At 43.3% G+C, this 24845-nt stretch overlaps 1 protein-coding gene across 1 annotated transcript in view; it reads left to right on the top strand.

Annotated features, from left to right (window-relative positions):
• The first annotated feature begins 3559 nt into the window (after positions 1–3559).
• Positions 3560–24845, top strand: part of MAPRE2 (microtubule associated protein RP/EB family member 2) — a 158450-nt gene continuing 137164 nt past the window's right edge. Inside the window, exon 1 of the mRNA XM_047696481.1 lies at positions 3560–3591. The gene's annotated coding sequence lies outside the window, so the exon portion shown is untranslated. The remainder of the gene's footprint in view (positions 3592–24845) is intronic.

Below are 24845 nucleotides of genomic sequence, written 5' to 3'. Positions count from 1 at the left end.
ATCCATAGCTCTAGAGCATTTTAGAGCTTATAGCATTCATTCATCAAGGCTTTGTTTCTTATAAGCATATGAAGTGTGGGGAGATGAAGGAAGCCAGCTTAGCTAACAGAATCTCTGCTCTTTGGAGAAAGAACCACCAAAGCTTATTGAAAACCATGATTTTTTCCTTCTCAATCTGATATGAATGATTTTTTCCTATCCTATGGATTTTTTTTTTAATGGAGTGATTTTTTACTCACAAGACTATATTTCACCATTACTTGGAAGACGTCAAAGGCATAATTCAGCCAATCATAAGAGAAACATGGGACACTTTGATCCTGCTGAAATATTCCATTCTTCACGCACACATATTCAATCCTCAAGCAGAGGGTGACTTGTCAGCAAATGTCAGCAAAATTAGCAAATGTGCTTATGTTGATGTAACCTTACTTATTTAATGGTCTGCGTGTCACCCAGGGTATAATCGAGATGGAAGATATTTCCTGGCCCCTGGGTCACAGAAGACTCTGAATGATCAGTGCCTGAAGTAGACTGACCTTGGCTAAATCAAAAAGTGACCCTGACAGACAGAGACACAGAATTTTTCACTTTTAAGTGTCTCCCTACATTATTATACTATATAATAATAAAAACAACAATAATGCTTCTCCAAATACTCCACACACAACTGTGTACCTTCCTTGAACTGGTAGTCTACCCTCATCCTCTATGATAACTACACTATTATTAGTGTAATTTTATCTCCAATCCCTCCATATTAAATGGATCCCTATGGTAGACCTACTCCGGCCCTCCAAGGTTTCTACTTCTCCATCTATCTCTGAGTAAATATCTCCTTAAAATTAGGTGAAGACCATATGGCTTCCTTTGACCAGTGTCATGTGAGAAGTGACCTCTCTTCTGGGTAAAAACATTTAAGGTTTGGTGCAGTTTTCCATACTCTCTTCCCCTGCCATGGTGCTGAAGGAGAGGCCACAGGAACGAAGCAGACTAGAACGTTGAGTCACCCTGAGAGCTGCCCGGAGATTTGGCATGAGTAGGAAATTAACTTCTATTGTAGTAAGCCACTGATATTTTGGTGGTGTTTGTTACAGCAAAGTAATCTAGCCTACCCTGACTGATGCGGTTTCTCACCAACTCAGTTTACATGGATCACCATTTATGCAGCAGCCCAGAGCCGTTTATGAGGCTGTTTTGCCAGTAAGTTGTGTTTATACATGAATCAGCCTCAGTCAATGTCCAAGGTGAAGTCTCAGAGAAAGAGCTGGGATCAATGAGAAGGTACTGGGATGATTACGCTGTGTGTTCCAAACCCTTGCCGGGTCCCTGAATTAGCACGGAAGGCTTCCCAGTGCAAATTGCCATCTTGATTTATTACCAAGGAGGTATCAGTTTTATGAGAAGAAGGAGGAGTTTAATTCAGAACACACTGAAACTTCTAGGCGAGTGAGAAATTCAGTTGGAAATGCCTAGTAAGTAATTGGTAATGCAGAAATGGGGTTTGGAAACAGGGGAAGAAATTGGGTATATACGTAGAAGTAATCTCCATGCACTTGAAAGCTGAACATAAAACATGAATAAAGTTTCCAAAAGAAATGGCAGGAAAGTGAGAAAAACAAAAAGCAAAAAAAAAAAAAATCTTAGGAAGCACTCCTGTTTAGGGCTAGAGAGAGAAGAAGCAAGGAAGGGAGATAGGAGAACGATGATGACAATACCCATTCATTCTGAGAGCTAAGAATACCATATCTTCATTAATAAATTCATTTAAATTTAAATTTCAAGGTTTTTAATGAGGATAAAAAATGTACTACTCCTTAACAATCCATTTACTCTCTCAGATATTAAAATAGATTACCCATGTGACAGGCAGCTGGACATTATCTGTAATAAAAAGCAAATGATTTTTTAATTCAATGTCCCAGAACTAATTTATCAGGATTTTTGCAGAAGAGTTTTGCAGAAGAAACAGAACTTTTAAACATGTTTGATTCGCTCCGCATTATAGTTTTCTCATTTATTCAACAGAATTGTTCTATACATCTGGCCGGTGCTGGGTACTAAGGGGGTTTAGTCGTCATTCTAGTGCCAGCTGCCTCAGCCCCCATTCCACATCCTGTTCCCCCTGAATGTTTGGCTTTATGCCAGCTTTGCTCCTGCCAGGAAGACCCCAAGAGTTCATTAGCTAACATTTTCTGAACCCTAGGTGTGTGTGCCAGACATAAGGTGCTTTTTATAGGTCTTCTCATTTAATCTTCAAGACAACCCTATGAGGTGGAGGTTAGTAGTATTTCAATGTTAGAGCCTAGGGAGCTTAAATGTTAAGAAACTTGCCCAAGGTCACAGAGCTATTAAGTGACACATTGGGACTCAAAATAGGCTGGCCGGTGCCAGAGTGGGTCCTCTAAGCCTTGCTGCTTCAAAGTGTGATCCTCAAACCAGCAGCACTAACATTACCTGGGAGTTTGCCAGAAATGAAGAAAATCAGTCCCAATTCCAGACTTGCTCAATCAGAATTTGGTTTAAGCAAGGCCCCCAGGTGATCCCTCTGCACATGAAAGTTTGGGAAGCACTGTGCTAAGTCACTTCGCTATGCAGACTTGACTTTAAAGGATGCTCCTGGAGTAGGAGGTAATCTTTCCCCTGAATTGCAGCTGGGTGGGAATGGGGGGTGGGTGATTGGGGGGAGGAGATAATGTTTGCTTTCTCCAGGGGCAAAAGGAAGGATTCAGACAACAGGTTCTTTCAGTTTCAAACACTGGAGATCAGCAAGGGTCGGGAACACTTCCAAAAGCAGCAGATACTGAGCTGGGTCTTGAAGCCAGAACATTTTCTCAATTCATTTCATTAAAAATAGGTACTGTTCCAAATGGACCAGTGCCCACATCAATAATCTGGACTTCGCTTCTCCAGCCTCGCTTCCTTTTCCAAATAGAATCCAAATTATCAACAGCACCAAAAAAGCAGATTTGAAACCTCAATAAAACTTGCTCCGATTGCATTATATTAACCGTATTATTCGGTTTAGACTTGCCTGGTTTGATTAATAATGTTCATGACAAAATCAGTTTGCCCCTTATTTATTATCTATCAGTTGTTCCCCACGTATGAGTACGAACACTTGGTCTAAAGGGCGGAAGCACGCCGGTCGGTGAGCAAGACTCCAGTTACAGGTACTTAATTCAGGGTATGGCGTCGCCTTTTCAAGACCCCTCTTCTCCCGCCGCGGGCCTCCTCTATCTTGGGTGGGGCCAACAGCCCAGCTCCTTTTGGCTGGCACTTTATTCCATGTCACCAACTCACTCTGGCTTCCAAGGGCCCTAACCCACGTGCCACCTTCCGACCAACCCGCCGACTGGTCACCTCGGACCAGCGCGGATGTGTCCAGAGCTGGGGTCTCCACCTGCCCTCCGCTCCCTGGGGAAAGGGTGGCGCTGGCCCCGGCTCTCCCGGGTGGACTAGCAGAGCCTCGGCGGTGGCAGACGGCGAGTCACGTGTGGCAGTGGGGGGCGGAGCGCAGACGGCCGGGTGGGTGGAGAAAACAAAGCCCCCAGCTGTCAGTAGAGGAAGGAGGCGACAGCCCAGGAGCAGGTGAGTCAAGTGCATTTAAAGCGGTACCGCCCTGGCGCACCCCGACACCTCCTGCCCTGGCGCAGTCCCTTCCTGGCTGAGCACTGGCCGCGCCTCCTCCCGCAGCCGGGGACTGCAGTGTGCGGGTCGCGGAGCGGCCGGGACCCCGGGTCTTCGTGCCCCGCAAGAAGTTGTGCAGGGGTGGGCGCCGCGGCTCCGGGGTGTGAACCCGCCGCGTTCCCGCGGGCTGCACCTCTCTGTTGCCCCAGCGCCTCTCACTGTGCCCTGGAGGAGAGGGGAGGGAGTCGGACTGCCACGCTGGCAGAAGCAAAGTGGACTAGCTCTGGGGGTGAGGGCCGGGGCTCTCCAGGACCCGGACACTTGGCGCCGGCGCAGAGGGGCTTGGGGGTGCGCGCCCGACGCGCGCAGACCTGGAGGCGCCGGAGTTGGGGCGCTGGGACTGAGAGCTGAGGGCGCTGGCAGGGGCCGCGCGCTTCAGGCAGACCAGGAAGTGCAGCGCGCTGGCGGGCAGGGTATCAAACCCCGGACCCCCGGCCCTGCCGCCGCCCTAGGTGCTTGCGCTCCTACTGCCCCCCATTCCGACTCCAGCTCCCGCTGGTGCTCCTGATGCCCGAGACTTGGGAGCCGGGTCTGGGGAAAAGAGAGCCGGTTGCGATTCTGAACCGTAGAGGTTCTTCTGCAGAGAGCTCCCTGGGCGCAGGGCGAGGGCTACTCAGCGATTCCCCCTCTGCTTCCCGTAGGAAAGTCTTCAGTCCACCCTTAGAAGGGCTGCGCCAAAGCCCAGAAATCCCACAAAGGGCTGGAGGGAGGGGTGGGCACAGAAAGACCTTCCCCCTCTGAATCTGGAGCGCTCCGTCTTGCAGACTTTCAAATAACGAAAGGGCTGGTGAATTTGGTCACCCCTGAGTCACTTTGCAAGTCCCGTGCCAAGTGCGGCCCAGCGCAGAAGGCAGAGCTATAACCTCAGGGGAAGGGGCGCTGCAGCCATTTGATCAGGAGGAGCCTTTGTCTTAACCCCCAGTCCCCTTCTGCTAGTCTTCGCCGGGTCAGTAGCGCGTGGAGTAATTAATATTCCGAACATTAGCCGTCCCTTCACCTCGGCACCGGCCAACACTGCGGTCCCCTCCCTGCGGGTTTTCTCCATCACTTGCTCACGTCCTCTCTTCCAAAATCGTGGGACATAGTCCAGACCCGCTAAGCAAGAGGAGGTCACTAATCGCACTATAATGCAGTCACGTAAAATCAAGGGTTAAGTATTCAAACCTGCACCCGCCCTCCCGCGAGGAGACGGAAGAACTTTCTTGATTAGCATAGTATCTACCCTGGGGCCGCGCTGCGAGGCGGAGGTTCGGTCCCAGCAGAGGTGAAGCGTGCAGTCCCGTCTTGACTGTCCTTTGACGCAGCACCTGCTTCTGATCTGAGAGGACCCGAGGCTTGCAGCTTTGCCGAACCAGACTCTGTGGAATGAAACAGAACAGAGATCAAAAGGTAACAGAAAGAATAGAAACATTTGAGATGCTTCTCTTGAGCCCTAAATTTAGCTAAGTTTTTAGTAAGCTAAGAGGGGAAATGGTTCTTGTCTAGACAGTGTCACTTCTAAAAATGCCCTCTTGCCTTCGCTAGCTTTCTTTGTGGCTGCCAAACTAAGTTATCAGGGGCCATGTGTCAGTATATCTCCAAGGCGGGTTGGGAGGCCACCGGGTAGTCATTAGTTAAGCTTAACTGGTAGGCTTCACTTGCACGGGGAGAGGGACGCTTCTCCAGTGCACAGGTTCCCAAACTTTGCTGCCTGTTAGAATTACCTGGGGAACTTTGGAAAATCCTGATGTCCACACGTTATCCCAACTCATTTGAATCTAACTGTTTGGAGATGAGAGCCAAGCATCCGGTTTGTTATTTGTTTTATTAATCTGCAGGTAATTCATTGTGCAGCAAAGTCAGAGCAACACACACACACACACACACACACACACACACACACACAGTTCAGTGGCCAGCAGCTGCAAGCGATGCTAGACAAGATGCCAGTTTAACTACTTGGGCGGGTGGAAGAAAAGACGGTGAAACTGGTGTTGCTGACGGACGCCCTAGGGCGGGGACTGTCGTCTGGCATCTTGGCCAGCGGTGACACCTGCCACATCATCTTTCACCCTCTCTTGCCTTAAGTCCGGTTCTTATTGGAAAGATCGAAGTTCACTGTCGTGCACGGTTTCTTCACGGTTGTTAAGGAGACGGGTAGAAACTTTCATTCCCATGATGACTCACGTGCACAGGCAGTGGGGAAACCCAGCAGAAACTAACTGGGAGGAGCAGCCTGGTGAGTCAGCAGGCTGCACTCCAAGGCGGAGCCCCGGGTATAGGAAGTAATTACATCCAGTAGCTTATTGACGCGCAGTACTCCACTCCTTTGAAAGCATATTTGAATATCTGATCAGGATATGTTTGCTTGTAGAAGCCGATCCCTTTTCCAGCACCCTATTCTACCAGCTTCATTTTAGTGCCTCTCCTGTTAGAAGAGGAAGCACAGAGCCAACTAGACGTCTTGTAATTTCCTTGGTGGGAGGCATTAAAAAAAAAAAAGAAGAGAAAAAACCAGCCCGAGAGTGCTGCTGACTGACTGATGTGGGTTATTTCAATTACGTGAAATAGAGAGGATGAAATTGTAGCACATAAATTTTGAATACAGAAAAGTCAAATACTATTTGATGACACACTCAATGGTCGATTAAAGGCTCTATTTAAATGGAAATGGTTATCCCTAACATTTTGCAAGAAATTTTGTTTGCTACTAACTAACCCACCATTTCTGGTTTTAAAAAAAATTTCCTAAGGCATATGTAACCCTAATAAAGATAACCTGTTTTAAAATGCCCACAGATTATTAAACTTATTTTTCTTATTTTTATTACTATTAACTTCAATTCTTATACCTCTCCTCTCTTCATTATTCTTTTTTATATTTATTTTTTTAATTCAATTTTTAAAAATTTTTTATAAGCTCTTCATTATTCTTTATATCACCATGACTCGCTCTATCACTGCCTGAATGCTTCCTTCCCCATTCTGTTTCTTTAAGGGGAACCAGCAGTACCTGACACACCTCAAGGCTTCAGTGTTGTCAGCTGGAGAACTTTGCTCAATTTTCTCATTGCCCCTGGGTACCCTGCTCAGAATTCTCTCCTCCGGGCTTTTGGCTCCTGTAGCACAGAGCATAGGACCTTTAATGGATGCTGCTTGTTTACACTGAGCATTATCAAAAGGTGGGGAGAACATTTGTAAGCAAAGCATCCTGAGTACATTCAGTTTTGTTATTTTCCAAGACAGACATTCTGGATATGGAGGAGCCAAAGGTCTCTTTCATTTCTTAAGTGCCATAAAAGGGTAGCTCATTGTTTATTTGTAGTTTTACATAAAACAATTTAGCATTGTTTTTTGCATGAAATAATTTAGTTAAAAACAATTTAACTAGTAGTTGTTATACATAACTACACTCTCATGGGTCGAAGATTCACTTCACAAGTTTGCTCTCTGCCAAATATTATGGAAAAAAAAAAAAACAAACAAACAGGAATATCCAGCTATGTGGATGCCTAAAGGAATTCATGAAGCTAGGAGTGTTATTTCAGAGTACTGGACAAATAACACATTAATAGTTAAACAGCTTTTATTGTCATTGGCCTTCATTAAAAATGGCACAAGTCTATTTAAATAGCCAGCATATTTAAAAATGAGAAGCTTGTTGTGTTCTTTGACAGATACTACCAAAAATAAATGTTAATAAGAATTTCCAAAGGCCAACATGATGTCAATGAACCCATTCTCATTTCTATGTAGCTTAGAAGAAGCACTGGGGATGTACTTCTGAAATTCCCATCCTTTTTTGGGGAGGTATAATTTATTGAAGGCTGAAATGTAGTTGAGAAGACTGGGTCTAATCCAGATTAATCAGGAACTGTTCATGAGAGGATGGTGTAAACCTAGTTCTCTAGTACTTATAAGTAGACCAAGACCAAGAGGAGTGAGGTAGAAAGAATGTGTGTCATCTCAATTTTAGAAACTCTCAAGTTTTTTTTTTTTAATTAACATACAATGTATTATTTGTTTCAGGAGTACAGGTCTGTGATTCATCAGTCTTACACAATTCACAGCACTCACCATAGCATATGCCCTCCCCCATATCCATCCCCCAGCCACCCCATCCCTCCCACCCGCTCCACTCCAGCAACCTTCAGTTTGTTTCCTAGGATTAAGAGTCTCTTATGGTTTGTCTCCCTCTCTGGTTTCATCTTGCTTCATTTTTCCCTCCCTTCCCCTATGATACTCTGTCTTGTTTTTCAAATTTCTCATATCAGTGAGGGCATATGATGATTGTCTTTCTCTGACTTATTTTGCTTAGCATAAAACCATCTAGTACCATCCACATTGTTGCAAATGGCAAGATTTCTCTTTTTGATGGCTGCATAGTATTTCATTATATATATGCATATATATATATACCACATTTTCTTTATCCATTCATCTGTTGATGGACATCTAGGCTCTTTCCATCATTTGGCTATTGTAGACATTGTTGCTATGAACATTGGGGTTCATGTGCCCCTTCGGATCACTACATTTGAATCTTTAGGGGAAATACCCAATAGTGCGATTCCTGGGTCGTTGGGTAGCTCTATTTTCAACTTTTTGAGCATTTGCATTCCTATTAGTAGGATAGGAGGGTTGCCCTTTCTCTGCATCCTCACCAACACCTGTCGTTTCCTAACTGGTTGATTTTAGCCATTCTGACTGGTGTGAGGTAGTATCTGACTGTGGTTTTGATTTTTATGTCAATGAAGCCGAGTGATGTTGAACACTTTTTCATGTTGTCTGTTGGCCCTTTAGATGTCTTCTTTGCAGAAATGTGTGTTCTTGTCCTTTGCCCATTTCTTGATTGGATTATTTGTTCTTTGGGTGTTAAGTTTGATAAATTCTTTATAGATTTTGGATACTAGTCCTTTATCTGATATGTCATTTGCAAATATCTTCTCCATTCTGTCAGTTGTCTTTTGGTTTTCCCTTTGCTGTGCAAAAGCTTTTTATCTTGATGAAGTCCCAATAGTTCATTTTTGCCCTTGCTTCCCTTGCCTAGAAACTCGCAAGTAATTGAGAACAGATGAGAATCATCCAGTGTTTTGTTTTTGTCTTTTTTTTTTTACCTTAAATTTATACAGCCCTTTGGTGTTTTTTTTTTTTAAGATTTATTTATTTATTTGAGAGAGAGAGAAAGACAGCAGGGGTAGGAGGGGCAGAGAGAGAATCTGAGACTCTGTACTGAGTGCAGACCTCAAGGTGAAACTCCATCTTGATCTCATGACCCTGAGATCATGACCTGAGCTGAAACCAAGAGACGGAAGCTTAAAGGACTGCACCACGCAGGCACCCCCAGCCCTTTGGTCTTATTAACACATCAGGACCTAAACAGAACTGGGTGGATAGACTTCCCATGTGCCCAAAAGCACAAAGCCCAAAATTAAATGATGCTCCAAGGTGGCGAGAAACCTGGGGTGCTGACTCCTTGTCTAGTGTCTATCATGTCATGCAGCTTTTTCTTGAATAGTGTTGGATATAATCTTGCTTGGAGGCTTTGGCTAGACAAGTTCAGGTCTAATTCTCTGCTCCCTCCTCAAAGTAGGAGAAATGATTTACATACATCATGCTCTCACATGTTCTCACAAAGAAATCAACCTTAGGACTAGGCCAACGCCCAAAAATCCAAGCCATCATTAGTTTCTTTCTTTCTTTTTTTTTTTTTTTTAAGAATTTATTTATTTATTTGGCAGAGAGAGATCACAAATAGGCAGAGAGGCAGGCAGAGAGAGAGAGAGGAGGAAGCAGGCTCCCTGCCAAGCAGAGAGCCCAATTCGGGACTCGATCCCACAACGACCCTGAGATCATGACCTGAGCGGAAGGCAGAGGCTTAACCCACGGAGCCACCCAGGCGCCCCAAGCTTCTTATCCACATAACCAAAGTAGGAAGTTTCAGAATCTTTGCCCAGTGCATAGAAGCATAAACTCTCTAGTTTAAGGGCCCTTACAGGTTCATCACACCGTCCGATGAAAACATAAATGCCCTATACAGCATCCTTACTAAATAGTCCTGCAGTCTCTGCTTTGGGTTCTCTCTCACCTCACATTCCATCCACAAAACATTCTCTGAAGCAAAGTGAAAATTTGCTCACTTAAAGCCCTCATCTTTTTTTCAGGTTTTTTTTCCTTTTAGAAAAGGGTAAACAATTTGTTTCCAAACATAGGTAAACTAATCACTCAAGATAGTTTAGTTTCATATTTCCCTTTGGTGTGTATATAATTTGCAAAAGTAGTACATTTCTAAGTAATACATGAATTTTTGTGATACAGTAAACTGCAGAACTTCTGAACCTTAGCAGGCCCAAACAGAGCTGTGCTAACTTCCTTCGAGCTATGTCACTGTTTTCAGTGCTCCAGAAAATGGGAAAACACAGCCTTGCCAGCAAGCCCAGAGTGAGACTTGCCTTAACTTTTTAGCAGTGGGAACTTCCTTTTTCTCTTTCCTAACCTGTGAGAGTTGTTTTTTTTTTTTCTTATTTGATTTAGTATGTGAAGACATAATTTGAAGATTTTTTTCAGATTTGAGATTTTTTTTTAAGATTATTTATTTATTTGAGAGAGACAGGGCGAGAGCATAAGCAGGCAGGAGGGTCATTAGAGGGAGATGGAGAAGCAGACTCCCTGCTGAGCAGGGAGCCCAAGGGAGAGGGCTCCATTCTACAACCCTGGGACCATGACCTGAGCCAAAGGCAGCTGCTTAACCAACCAAGCCACCCAGGTGCCCCAGCTTTAAGACTTTTCATTGACTGTCACTTTATACATTTGGAAACATGATGTGAAAACTTGCTGTTTTGAAAATAGCACTACTCTTCTACAGTATGCATTTAAGATCAGTTGCTACTTACAAAGAGAGTGCTCATTAAATAATAAGCAGATTTTCATATAGTCACTTACATCACTAGAGGCTGGCAATATGCCATGATCAATTTTGTCTAAAATTTCCAAATTCAAAAACAGATCAGATTATGATCCAGAAATTCAAATTATTTGCCTTCTGCCCGAGGCTAGACAGATTACTATTAAGATTCTAGAAAGAATATTTGAAAGAACAATAACTACATTGATAGGAACTTGTCTTACTTTCTTATTTTAAGAGTTGCCTCATAAGATTTCCTTCAGTTAAGAGAACTTCCTCTTTTTGATGACTTGTTAATGCCACCGACTGCAAATGAGTTTCACTTAGATTAACAGAGCAATTTTAAGGGTTATATATAACTGGTCCTCTTCATCCCTTCCAAAATCAGTATAGCTACAATTTAGAAGCCAAAAATAGTGGTTGGGGTCCCTTTTTCACTAGATCAAACAATGCATTATAAACAATATAAAGTTTGAGGTACCTGAGATCAGCTAAATAATTTCTAAAAACAAAACAAAACAAAACAAAAATGAAAAGGGTATTAACCCCATCCTAGGACCGTTGGTAGCAATGGCATGTAGATTTCTAACTCCCAAAGTGACTTAAGCTCCTCTTGCTCCTGACGGAGTTAACTGGGGAAGGAGGATGAAGGGAGACAGCTGAAGACAGATTGTATAACCAGTTCAAGTGAAAAGGAACTTTCCTCCTTTATCATAATTTAGATTTCATATTTTATTAACTACATTTTGTTTAATATAGCTTGTGCATATTTATGTATATATATAATGTGTAGCTCTCTTCAAAGTAGTTCCAAAATTAAACAGTAGGGAGGGTCCTCAAAAGTTAAAAATAGAACTGCTTTATGATCCAGCAGTCACACTATTGAGTACTTTATTTCTTTTTAAAATATTTTATTTATTTGACAGACAGAGATCACAAGTAGGCAGAGAGGCAGGCGGAGAGAAGAGGGAGCGGGCTTCCTGCTGAGCAGAGAGCCAATGCAGGGCTCGATCCCAGGACCCTGAGACCATGACCTGAGCCACCCAGGTGCCCCCACACTATTGAGCATTTACCTCAAGAGTATAGGAACACTAATTCAAAGGGATATGTGCACCCCTATGTTTATAGCAGCAATATTTACAATAATCAAGAGTGTCCTTTGACTGATGAATGGATAAAGAAGATGTGGCACACACACACACACACACACACACACACACAGAAATACTAGTTAGTTGTGAAAAAGAATGAAATCTTGTAATTTGCAATGACGTGGATGGAACTAGAGGGTATTATGCTAAGTGAAAAAAGTCAGAGAAAGACAAATACCATATGACTTCACTCATATGTGGAATTTAAGAAACAGAACAAGCAAAGGGAAAAAAAAAATAAGAGAGAGAGAGATGGACAAACCAAGAAACAGGCTCTTAATTATAGAGAATCATCTGATGGTTACCAGAGGGCAGGTGGGTAGAGGAATGGATTAAATATGTGGTGGGGATTAAGGTGAGCACTTGTTGCGATGAGCACGGAGTGATGTATGGAAGTGTTGAGTCGCTATATTGTATGCCTGAAACTATTATAATGCTATGTGTTAGCTAACTGGAATGTTAATTAATTTATTTACTTAGAGGGAGACAGAGCAAGTATGTGAGGGAGGGCTTGGGGTGGAAAAGGGGCAGGAGGAGAGGGAGACAGAGAATCCTAAGCAGGTTCCATGCCCAGGGCTGAACCCTGCATGGGGTTCAATGTCATGACCTTGAGATCATGACCTGAGCAGAAATCAAGAGTCAGATGCTCAACTGACTGAGCCACCCAGGCGCCCCGTAACTAACTGCAATTAAAATAAAAACCTGAGGTCCTTTATCCATTTTGAGTCTATTTTCGTGTGTGGTGTAAGGAAATGGTCCAGTTTCATTTTTCTGCATGTGGCTGTCCAATTTTCTTAAAAACAGCAGTTCCAAAATTAAGAATGTTCTGAAACTAATTGGATTTTACTATATTTTTTTTCTCCTTTTATTTTTATTTATTTATTTTTTGACAGAGAGATCACAAGCAGGCAGAGAGGCAGGCAGAGAGAGAGGAGGAAGCAGGCTCCCCGAGAGAGCAGAGAGCCCGATGCGGGGCTCGATCCCAGGACTCCGAGATCATGACCTGAGCCAAAGGCAGCGGCTTAACCCACTGAGCCACCCAGGTGCCCCGGATTTTACTATATTTTTTAACCAGAGGAAGAAATTCATAATTTTTAATTGCTTAAACAGGGGCAGAACACTCAAGCATTTTGCTGACAGGTAAGCCTTGGTATTAAGTTAGAATTAATTATAAACAACATGGCAAGAATAACTCTTATTGGGACGCCTGGGTGGCTCAGTTGGTTAAGCGGCTGCCTTCGGCTCAGGTCATGATCCCAGCGTCCTGGGATCGAGTCCCACATCGGGCTCCCTGCTCAGCTCTGCCTCTGCCTGCCACTCTGTCTGCCTGTGCTCACTCTCTCTGACAAATAAATAAATAAAATCTTTAAAAAAAAAAAAAAAGAATAACTCTTATTATTTGGAGTTAGTAAGAGAAAAGAAAATATGCCAAAAAAGGCCGGTGGAAAATGAGGCAGTTTTTTTTTAGTTTTGCTAAAGTATCTGAAGCTTTTTATTCGATGTCATACCAAAGTAAAACCAGAGCGCCAGGGTACCCTCTTTAAGCAGAGGCTGTTTTCAACAACTGATAAGCAAGAGGTGAGAGCATGCCTGCAACCACCACCTTACACTTTCCTTCCTGCTTTCAAAGATGATCTTCAATCTGATCAGCTTGTCAGAATTGGATCTAGTAAGAAGCACCTTTCTTGATTCGACCCAGGAAACCACTATCTCCATTTTCCCACTGATCTTCCCCGGTCTTGGAAAGAGGAGAAGAAAAAGAGGGAGCTAGATGGGAGACCTTTCTTCTTTGCTCCCCCTAGTCCTTTCCCCAAACTGTTGACAGATTTTTGTTAGTTTCCCTTCCAGCTTACCTTCGACCATAATTTTTTCTTTTTTTTAACTGTGGTCTTCTGGACACAAATTTTCTGAAAGGAGTTTCCACATATCAACAACAGGAATAACCGCGAGCTGTATGTGTTATTGGCAATTCCAGAAAGCCGTTCTCTGTGCAGTTGGGAGTGTTTAAGCCACCTGCCAGCATCTGTCCTCTCAGCCCTTCAGTGTTGGTTAGGCTCTGGAGGGGTGTGCATTTACCTCGGGTTGGGAGGTGAAATACAGGATGCCCAATTAAATCTGAATTTTAGATCAACAATTTTTTTTAAAATATAAGTATATATTACATATATGTATTACATGGGGGTACAACCATACTAAAAAAAAAAAATGGATCTTTTATCTAACATTCAACCTTAACTGGGTGTGTCTTTTTGGGTTTTATTTTTCTTTTCTTTTTTTGTTTTTGCTAATTGTGCAACCCTACTTTAATCCCACAACAAATCTCAAATGCCTCACTTTCCCAGTCTGTAAAATACCTGATCTGAGGCTCCATGTCCAAGATAATGAAGTAGAATGTCTGAGCTGCCTTCACCCACTAAAGGAAAAAATCAAGCCATTATCTGAAGTTGTCTGTACAACTTACCTAATTAAGAGGGGAAAATGAAAAGTAAACCCAGAGCTAGAAAATTAGGAATCTTATTTTGTAAGATATTGTAAGGTAGTTTCTTTTTTTTTCTCTTTTTTAAATTTTTAAAAAAATTTTTAAATTTTTTAAAAATTTTTTATTAACATATAATGTATTATTAGCCCCAGGGGTACAGGTCTGTGAATCGCCAGATTTACACACTTCACAGCACTCTGTAAGGTACTTTCTATTCTTTCACAGACCTTCTAATAGAATAGATACATTGATAGGTAAATTATTAGCTAGTGGAGTACTTGAGAGAGCATCAACCACGGCCACACAACATTGCTAATCAAAGTCCCCTGATCTTGAGTGATTCCAAGGAAGTTCATTTGCAGGGGATTCCAATGAATCCTCCCAAGTCTATCCGTGTGACGTCCCAGAACCACAGTTCGGCTTCGTCTAGCAGCATCTTAAAATGCAGAATTCAGGCTCCACCCCAGACCTTCTCGATCAGTCCTCACTTTAACAACACCTGGAGGGGATTCCGTGCACAGGGAAGTTTGAGAAACCCTGAAGCAGAGGATTCACTTGTTCACACATAAATTGACCTTTTGGTTTAATACCGGGTTGAAATAATCCTTAACAAAACTCTTGTTAACACCTAAGAAGAAATCATTTCTTTTGATCAAATATCTTTAAGATGCAACTATTTCTATTTTCTTCTTATGAAGATACTAAACGACCATTTCTACTATTGTTTTATAATGAACATATTTAACAAAAGAAGACAAATGTAAATTTGAAAAAGGCTCTGATAAGAACTAACTGGACAACCTATTATAAAGAACATTGTGGTTTGTCCTTCATTAAGGACACACTTAATGTCACACACTTCCTGGCCCCCAGAATACAGCAAATCTCTTGTGTTTCTTCATTTCGTGTATTATAAGTTTTGTAAGATATTTATATGCCAACACCACACATGTATCTGTTTGTATCCAGGTTCCTTTAAAACAGAACAGAGGGCATGTAGTTTGAGCCTATGACAAATTCCCAACTGCTCTTGTGAAATTCTGAGCTTTAAAAAGTCATAGAAAACTTTCCATAGATTTTAATTCCTTTTTGAGTTTGAAATCTTCACTTCCTTATCCCTGCCCACCTGATTTTTTTAGAAGTTACAGTGTTGTGGGGCACCTGGATGATACTCGGTTAAGCAAATCAACTCTTGGTTTCAGCTCAGGTCATGATCTGGGTCTAAGCCCAGCTCAGGGTTGTAAGACAGAGCCCCAAGTCAGGCTCCTCACTCAACACAGTGTCTGCTTAAGACTCTCTCTCCCCGAAGATAAATACATAAATCTTTTTTTTTTTTTAAAGATTTTATTTACTTATTTGTCAGAGAGAGCGCATGCACAAGCAGGGGGAGCGGCAGAGGGAGAGAGAGAGAAGCAGACCTCCCACTGAGCAGGGATTCCCAACAGGGGACTTGATCCCAAGACCCTGGGATCATGACCTGAGCCAAAGGCAGACACCTAACTGACTGAGTTACCCAGGCATCCCTAAATATATAAATCTAAAAAAAAGTTACAGTGTTGTATCGCAGAAAAAATTCTGGAACTGGTGCAAAAAACTCAGAAAAGCCTAAGGCTTAAAACTAGTTCTGCTGCTGATGGGGTGACTTTGGAGATGTTACTTTACGTCCTTAATCAACATCCCTCAGATTAAGTTTTCTCCTCTGCCCAGTAGAGACGGTGGAGTCTGACATCGTCTCACAGGATTCTTGGAAGACTCAGATAACGTGTGAGTCTTTATGAGAACTGTATTATGTAGTGACACAGTCATAAGATTTGCTTAATGGTTTTCACATACGGCTGACAATAGAACAAGTATGATCTATGTATTTTCCTGCAACACATCTAATTTGGAAGCAAGGTGATCTTAATTTTAAGAGTTCCATTTATGCATCAGGAATGGAATCACAGAGCATATATCTTACAGACTTAGAGCTTATGGCTGTACGTCCTCAGCAACCACAACCTTCCTTCTGCTCCTCAGAAACACAAAGCTCTCCCCCTTGCCTGGGACAGTGACATGCTCTGGGACACCCAGCAATGAATTCCTTGTCGCACTCTGCGAAGTCAAAAGACACAATGTTTGGTGTTTTTTTCTTCTGTCAGAATTCTATAAGATTCCTCCTGCATCTTTTTTTCCCAGGCAAAATTTACTAATAGATTATAAAAACGTGCTTCAATATTTTTAATGCCTCACCTCTTCTTCTAAAACATTATTCCTTCAAAAACACACATCTTTAGGTGGTGATCATAATCAAGTCACTATGTCATTGTGGCAGTCACTTACCAAGTAGTGTAACCCTATCCAATCACATAATTCCAAACTGGAGGAAGCCACCTGGTCATTTCATCAAAAGACACCCTAGGACACAATTCCGCCCACCAGCACTTGGAGGAGAAACGGATTTATCCTTTTGCTGTTGTTTTAATCAATACAATGTTAAGGGGCCCCTGGGTGTCTCAGTTGGTGGATCATCTGACTTTTTTAAAATTAATTAATTAGTTTTAAAATTTTTTATTTTTTTAAATTACTTTTCAGTGTACTAGAATTCATTGTTTATGAACCACACCCAGTGCTACACGCAATACATGCCCTCCACAATACCCACCACCAGGCTCACCCAACCTCCCACCCCCCGCCCCTCCAAAACCCTCAGATTGTTTTTCAGAGTCCATAGTCTCTCGTGGTTCATCTCCCCCTCCAATTTCCCCCAACTCCCTTCTCCTCTCATCTCCCCATGTCTTCCGTGTTATTTCTTATGCTCCACAAAAAAGTGAAACCATATGATAATTGACTCTCTCGGCTTGACTTATTTCACGCAGCATAATCTCTTCCAGTCCCGTCCATGTTGATGCAAATGCTGGGTATCCATCCTTTCTGATGGCAGAGTAATATTCCATAGTGTATATGGACCACATCTTCCTTATCCATTTGTCCATTGAAGGGCATCTTGGTTCTTTCCACGGTTTCGCCACCGTGGCCTTTGCTGCTATGAACACTGGGGTACAAATGGCCCTTCTTTTCACTACATCTGTATCTTTGGGGTAAAAACCCAGTAGTGCAATTGTAGGGTCATAGGGAAGCTCTATTTTTAATTTCTTAAGGAATCTCCACATTTAGGCTCAGGTCATGATCTCAGGGTTGAGAGACAGAGCCCCGCCCCCGGGCCCTGCACTGGGCATGGAGCCCACTTAAGATTCTTTCTCTCCCTTTCTGACTCAAATTGCACAGGTACACATTCTCTCTCTCTCTTTAAAAAAAAAAAAAAAAGATTTAGTTTTTTTTTTTTAAGATTTTATTTATTTATTTGACAGAGATCACAAGCAGGCAGAGAGGCAGGCAGGGGGGCAGGGGGAAGGATGGAACTCCATCCCAGGACCCTGAGATCATGACCTGAGCTGAAGGCAGAGGCTTAAACCACTGAGCCACCCAGGCGCCCCAAGATTAGATCTTAATAAAGCTAAGTCTAATAAATAAATAAATAAATAAATAAATACAACATAAGACACATTAGTGAGAGTTTGAAAAAGATGAGGGAGATGAAAGAGGGGAGGCACTTCTAATCTTTCTACCTCTGTGCAACTATTACAAAAAGAGAAAAAGAATTTCCCTTTTTGTGTAAGGCTCTTGTTGCCTGTATTCACACTCAACAATATTTCACATAAACATTTTCCATAGCATGTTGGATTTTATTTCCCACAGCCAGCTTAATGTTTCTAGGTTCAGTGTCTTTGCACGTTTTTCTGCTGGGGACGTCTTTCTGTCTTTCCTTCTGTAGTGAAGTCAGGCTCAGCCTTTGTCTTAGCTCAGGTGGTCCTTCCTCCAGGTCCTTGCCGCTGGGAGCGCGCTCCGACCAGTGGCTTCTGCATCACCTGGGAGCTTCATATAAATGCAGAAGCTCTGTCTTCTGCAGATGTTCTCAATCAGAATCTGTACTGCTGTAAGATTCTCAGGTGTCATGGATTAACATTTGAGGAGGATTGTTCTGGAAAACCTCTCCGAACCTCCTAACCGTGACCTCCCCCACCTCCCACAGGCCCGCCCACGCGTCCAGGGTAGGTCAGGTGACTCACTGCGGTTTGCCTTTAATTCCCCACACGTGGGCCTCCCCAGCTCATAAATTGGTTGGAGATGGGGATGGACTCCTGTGGCTCTTCACGTCCCCGGGTTCGAGCGCGGCGCTTGGCACGTAAGCTTCCATTTTTAGAGTTGTTTTATCCTTCTTCTGACACCGCGGCTCTGTAGATGAAACAAAAATACAGGTGAAAATTTTCGTCCGTGCTGAGAAAGTGGGTAGTCAGGTAGGACTGCCTGGGTCACTGGTCCACAGTTTGGGAGAGCCCTATAATTGTAGTCTTTACTGTGGGAAACGCACTGGGGGTTGGGGGGGGAAAGAAATGCTTCTCTCTCTGTGAATAATTTCTGGAAGTCCGCTGTTGTAACTTGATCCTTTTGGGTTAAAGTATTGGATATTTGTTACCAATATCTCTGGGAGAGCCTACACATTACACTTGGCATAGAGGTTGAGCAGCTGGCAGATTTTTGTATGCATTTGATAAGATCTAGAGATAAGGGTTCTCTGACAGAGAAGATAGGGTGCTCTAGTAGGTGTTAGGGAAGTTAAATGATGGAATACTACAAAACAGCTTCTAATCCTGCCAGATGTTACAATAGGTTTTATCCTGAATCCTACCATAGGTTGCTTTTTCATTAAAAAAAAAAAAGTCTATAAAAATCTGAAGATAGGACTCCACCCCCATCCTGCCTTTCATCAGTCCTCCTTTCAAAGCAAACCACTGACAGGCTGGGGTTTTTTGGTCGTTTTGTTTGTTTGTTTCTCCCAGATACTGATTTTAACTGTAGACAAAGTGCAGGTCCTTCTACACCATGGTTTTTGAATGCCTACTGAAATTGAACAGATCTTGAGGGAGCCTCCTCTGTGTTCAGGAACCACTTGGTCCTTTCATTGTGGCAGGAACGTTTTGTGAACTCAAGAGTAGACAATCTGATAGAGGGAGGCTGAGCCCAGAAGCCTGCTGTTTTGAATTAGCAGCAGACTGATTAGAGCTTTGGAATCAAGTTGTACCCAGAAACAAGAAATGTCTGTCCTGCAGGGCTATTGTTTGTCTTATTTGAAAGGAACAAGAGGCTCCTGGTACTGCTTACCAATGGCCCTCACAATTAGCCTCATGGAGCACAAGGAGTATAACTATATTCAAGAATGTGTGGCTTCTCTTCCCCTTCGGGAGCCTGTGCCCACCTATCACCATGGACACCAGCTTAAGTTGAGCTGTGAATCTGAGTCTGGTTTCTCTTGCAGAAGGGTGTATTAGGTTGGTTTTCTGTCCTAAGCTGCCTATGTGAGTGTCTGCAGTGATGCTATTCACAGTAATTTGCCCAGACAGGGAGCTTGGGTGGGGTTTTTAGGAACCCTCTGACACCTCCAGAGCATACCTTGTTGAGCAATCTGACGCAGGTGAGCCATGCAGGACGGGAAGAACAATTGTGTTCCATTCGCTGTGATCTCAAGCCGAAGTCCATTTGAGTCATATTTTCCCACGGGGTTTGTGGCCCATCCCAAAGGAATGAGATTTTAAACACCCTATTCTTGAGAAGTTTAGTGTTGTCAGCCTCGCTCTTAGAATAGGAAAGCCATGTGCATTTTTTTGGTTTTTCGCATTTGGGGGAGTTTGTCTGCAAATGTTAAGTAGTTAATAACTTTGCTGTTTGTTAATTCTGTGTGCCTTTGGGAGGCTTTTTTTTTTTTTTAAAGATTTTATTTATTTATTTGACAGATATCACAAGTAGGCAGAGAGGCAGGCAGAGAGAGAGGAAGGGAAGCAGGCTCCCTGCTGAGCAGAGAGCTCGATGCGGGGCTCGATCCCAGGACCCTGGGATCATGACCGGAGCCAAAGTCAGAGGCTCAACCCACTGAGCCACCCAGGTGCCCCGCCTTTGGGAGACTTTTATATTTTGATTCCCCTATCTGGAAAAAAAAAACTAGCCAAACTGTCTAATAATGATCAGGAATAGAGACTCTAGAGATTAAAAAATGAAGAGGAAGTTAAAATTCCATTTCAAAGATTTAACGTATTAAAGAACTGATAGTCCAACCAAGAGGAAGCAGCAACATCTACCAAAACATCCAAAAGAAAAATAAGCATGATTTAGGAGTCAAGACAAAGAATGCTTGTCTCTACCCCCTTAAACAATGATCTTCTTTTAAAATCTTTGCAAGTTAGGCACAACACCATTCCTGCTCTTTTTTTTTTTTAAAGATTTTATTTATTTATTTGACAGAGATGACAAGTAGGCAGAGAGGCAGAGAGAGGAGGGAAGCAGGATCCCCGCTGAGCAGAGAGCCCAATGCGGGGCTCCATCCCAGGACCCTGGGATCATGACCTGAGCCGAAGGCAGAGGCTTTAACCCACTGAGCCACCCAGGTACCCCACCATTCCTGCTCTTCTTATGAACAAGTCAACTTAAATTGATTGTAGGAGGGCCTGGGCCTTATCCCAGCTCTGCTTTAAGTGCAGTCCCAAAGCACTTCAATCCATGTGTGACCTCTAGCCTCCTCAGCGGGGGGGTGTCTTACATTTTACTTCTGCTTTCCGCACGAGAAATGTCAGCACTCCAGAAGCCAGTTGTCAATCCATCTTCCTTAGAATAAAATAGAATAGAAAATGTAATGGGAACTGGACTTTTTCCTCTCAAAGCCTCCATAAGGTTCTTAACACATGAGGAAAATACATCATTTTGATAGTACAGTAGCACACTGAATGATTTGAGTCGCTGAGGGTGGTAGTGGTAGGATTCAGACTTCCATTTAACACATGAAGAATGCCATTGTCACTCAAAATAGGGAAGTGCTGTGATTTTTGGAAGAGCAGGCACGTTTTAAAGAGCATCCATTTGGATACCCTGCTGAGCTCACTTTTCCCCGTAAATGTAGTTGTTAGCATTCTGTCTTCTCTCCATCCACCGGCCTAGGCTGGATAGCTTCTATATCTTCCTCTGTTAGCAGGGAAGACGTGGAAAAGCAGGATGACTGACCCAGTCCAGCAGGGGGTTGGACTGAGCTGACCCCAAATATAGGCAGAAAGAAGAGCCCTGAATCTTCCTGGTGTTCAAGCATGTGGTGCTTCTAGGAAGACTCAGGGAAGCATGAGCTCTCCCCATGGGGAGCAAAAAGGAAGTACCATGTGGGATAGGGAGGAACAAGAAGGCACAAAAGCTTGTTTCTCTAGGGAGGACCTAAAAGATTGGAAAGAGTTAAGAATCTTAAAGCCCTACTTTAAGTGCAATGTCTATAAAGAATGAAAATTCCCACAACAACTTGAGCTAGCTAGTGTTTAACCTTAAAGTGAACAGGAAAGGTTCTGCTTGTTGTCTAAAGATGGTTTTGTTCTTTTCTGCGCCCCCCCCCCCCACTGCCTACCTTTGGAGATGGTGATCAAACCATGGAGTTTGCTGAGGTCACAGACTATAGAAGAGGCAACAGATTGGCTTCATAAGGGCCATATGAGGGTCATGCTCAAGGCCACATCCACAAGAGCCCTTCAGATGGGCATTCTCTCCCATTCTAAGCCATAGGTTTTCCCCAGGGTTGATTCTACATTGACATTTCCTCATTCTATAACTAAAACTCAGATCCACTTGACAAGGGAGATGTGTTCAAATCGTGATGACGAACACAAGAGTTTTCCATTTACACAGAAATCTGCCATAGCTGAAGAATTCATATACAGAGCAGCAACACTCTAACTACACTTGACAGAACGCTCGGAGCTGGAGCCCCGAGTTTAGATGGTATATCTACAGTCACATAAGGTAGAAAACCTCAGCCCCAGGGAAGTTCATGCCAGGTGCCATGCTCTGTGCAGCAGGCAGGTTTACAAAGGATAGTTGGATTCCCCAAGTAGCTCTTAAAGGCCCATTTAACTCCTAAAGCCATTAAATTGTAATGACCTCAATGGGAAGATGCATGGGGTCTCAAAAATTAAAAAAAAAAAATTGGCTGATAAATCCACTTTGGATACATAGCCCAGTACAGACGAGGACTCCAAGTTCTGGCATCAATGGTCCCTTCTTTTCCCTCAGTTTGAAAATGCAAGTGCACATAGAAAAGTCCTCAGGACTTGTCTGGAAGTGTTATTAGAAAGCAATGGCAAGGGGCACCTGGGTGGCTCAGTGGGTTAAAGCTTCTGCCTTCAGCTCAGGTCATGATTCCAGGGTCCTGGGATTGAGCCCCATGTCAGGCTCTCTGCTCAGCAGGGAGCGTGCTTCCCTTCCTCTCTCTCTGCCTACTTGTGATTTCTTTCTGTCAAATAAATAAATAAAATCTTTAAGGAAAAAAAAAAAAGCGAAGGCGATCTCAAAAGCCTAACCTGCTACTTTGAAGCAGAATGATAGTCCAGGTATACTAGAGTTTGCTGAAATATTTAGCTTTGGCAAACCTTTTTTTTTTTTTTTTAAGATTTTATTTGTCAGCACAAGCATTGGGAACTGCAGGCAGAGGAAGAAGCAGGCTCCCTCTGAGCAAGGAGCCAGATGTGAAACTCGATCCCAGGACCCCAGGATTGTGACCTGAGCCATAGGCAGATGCTTAACTGACTGAGACACCCAGGCATCCTGCTTTTGCAAATTGCTTAAGTTTTTGCTCCTTTTTTGCTTTAGAGAAATTACTTGGTAGTTCATCTGAGCATTCTTCTATCTCTCAAACACACTGGATGCCTGTGTGGTAAACTCCACTGAGTCTGTTTCCTATACAAAGGAAAGTAAGTGGCATCATTGAGGGTGCCAGTGTAGCAAGATCCAGAACCAGCCGTTTAGGTCAACAGAGAAGAAATAACATGTTTGTGATTAGTACTCCCCAACACATTTGCACAGATGAGTTAATTAAGTGCATAACATCTTAGAAAGCAGGGAACTTTCCCTAAGGACCTGAAACTCTGGATGAGTACATGACCACTGGGGGATTAGGGATGTGGGGGAGAGAGGAGAAGCAAGGGAAAATGTGCTCTAAGAATGGACTTTAGCTCCTTAATTTTGCTTTGTTCCATCCTTGGTAGCAAGATCTGAGCTATAAATGAGTTGACTTCATTTGGGATCATCTGAGTGAATGCCCCATCTCACTAAGTTCAGGCCCGATTACCACATAGCAGACTGTGGGAAGAGCTCTGAAAACAGATCATGGCCTTGCCCCTTGGTGTGGTTCCCAGAGCAGCAGCATCTAGAAGTTTCTAGAAAGGCAGAATCTTAGACCCCTCCCTAGGCCTACTGAATCATAATCTGAATTTTAAGATTTTCTGCAGATGCAAAATCTGAAAAGCACTGCCAAAAAGGAAACTGAGAGAGAAAATACTTATTTTCCTCTAATTTTCTGAATGAGGAAAACAGAAATGGCTTTTAAATCCTACATCTCCTCCAAAGGGACAGCAGTCCTACGTCTTTCCCTATTGTTCTTCGCTTCCCTGTCGATATGTTTGCCCTCATGGTGTAGTTATTAGTGTCCGTGAGCTCCTTGCTGGCCACACCATGCACTGCTCACCCTTTAGACACCCAGCCCTCAGCAGGGCCTCTTGGATATACCAGATGTGTAACAGGGTGTTCATGAACTCCTGCTCTGAAGGCCAAAGTCCCAAACCTGCAAGCCTCTCTTCATGGGATCTGCAAGATGAGAATAAGAAATCGCTTCCTTCAGCGGGTTAACTGTGGGAAGTCAGCGAGCTGACCCAGGTAACCTACTTCAGCCCGTGCCTCACACACCCTAGCTGCAGATATGTGATAATTTGGGCTTAGGTGCTCAGTGTTGGACAAATGAATAGATAGGAACTTCGTATAAAAAACACTTTATGGGGGCACCTGGGTGGCTCAGTGGGTTAAGCCGCTGCCTTCGGCTCAGGTCATGATCCCAGGTCCTGGGTTCGAGCCCCACATCGGGCTTTCTGCTCAGCGGGGAGCCTGCTTCCTCCTCTCTCTCTGCCTGCCTCTCTGCCTACTTGTGATTTCTCTCTGTCAAATAAATAAATGAAATCTTTAAAAAAAAAAAAAAACACTTTATGAAGATCAAAATCTGTTTTGTTGCTTCAAAAATAGGCAATCTTAATATGCAAAGAAAGCCTGATAGAAGGCAAGAGAAAGGGAAAATGGGTCAAAATGAACCCATAGAGAAAGCATGTGATTTGGACTCAGAAGACCAGAGTTTGTGTCCTAGCTCTAGCCCTGATCAACTATGGGGTCTCCTACAATAAACAAGCTTCCGCAATTACTCTTTATTTTCTGGGGTTATGCAAAAAGGGGGAGGCAGTTATAACTGATCAGTTAGGAGGGCAAGGCCCACCTTGCTCATTATTATATCCCTACATCTCAGCCCATAGGTGCCCTGTGATGTGTTGTTTTTTTGTTGTTTTTTTTTTCCCCCTAAAGATTTTATTTATTCGACAGAGAGAGACAGCAAGAGAGGGAATACAAGCAGGAGGAGTGGGAGAGGGAGAAGCAGGCTTCCCACTGAACGGGGAGCTCCCAATGTGGAGCTCGATCCCAGGACCCTGGGATCAAGACCTGAGCCAAATGAAGATGCTTAATGACTGAGTGACCCAAGCAC

Source organism: Lutra lutra, chromosome 12, assembly GCF_902655055.1.
Source record: "Lutra lutra chromosome 12, mLutLut1.2, whole genome shotgun sequence".
Taxonomy (NCBI): Eukaryota; Metazoa; Chordata; class Mammalia; order Carnivora; family Mustelidae; genus Lutra; species Lutra lutra.
Note: the sequence above shows the minus strand (reverse complement) of the source record. Positions and strands in the feature narration are given on the sequence as shown.